The sequence below is a fragment of the Pteropus alecto genome, unplaced genomic scaffold (assembly GCF_000325575.1).
Source record: "Pteropus alecto unplaced genomic scaffold, ASM32557v1 scaffold42, whole genome shotgun sequence".
NCBI lineage: Eukaryota > Metazoa > Chordata > Mammalia > Chiroptera > Pteropodidae > Pteropus > Pteropus alecto.
This window is the reverse complement of record NW_006434825.1, coordinates 15,296,688-15,297,475: the sequence shown is the minus strand read 5'-3', so window position 1 is coordinate 15,297,475 and position 788 is coordinate 15,296,688.

Sequence of the window (788 nt, the reverse complement as noted above, 5' to 3'; positions counted from 1 at the left end):
TTATGGTTTTAAATAAATATCCAAAAGCCTTTGGGTAATTATATTTGCAACTTATAGTTAAATAAGTTACAACAAATATGTACAAGGTTTATGCAGAAGTGAAAATAAACTATGGAAAGTTATTTCTCTAAATCGCTGGATTAAAATTGGAAGGTAGTGGCAGAAAAACTGTTTTATATTTTACAGAGTTCTAGTTTGTTACATGGATTCACCACGCGCTTCAAATCTATTATTTTTCAGTGTTCTCATCTTTGTGATGTACTAATAATCTTAATAAAAACCATATTGTGCTCACTCTCGATCTCAATTAACAACTATTACTTGACGTATTTTTTAACACCAGGTATTTTCATTGTTTTGCAAAGTATTTTTGAAACACATCAAAGCTAAATTTTGTCTCTCTTCCTTTTCTCTGGTAAGTTTTAAATCCTGCTGATTCCTCTTCTAGAACTCTAGAAGGCATTCCAGTCCATCTTCAGAAGGACATCTAGTTTACATATTTGACCTACTCCAACTATTTCAAAGGCTAGTAGGAAACACCATCCAGTTGGTCTCCCACAACCCCTGCTTTTATGTATCCTCACTGTCCCTTCCCCACCCTACATTCCTTGTGCATTTGAACTTCTTGTCATCACCTTCAAGGCTCACTCCCCCCACTTGCCTGCATCTGCTTTCATTTCCTCCTACTCCCCCCAATTCCTGCCAAAAAGCCCCGCTAGCTGCCTGTTGCATAACGACTCCCCCATTACCATCTCCCTGGATTGTTAGGCCCGCTCCCGCAAGCAGGA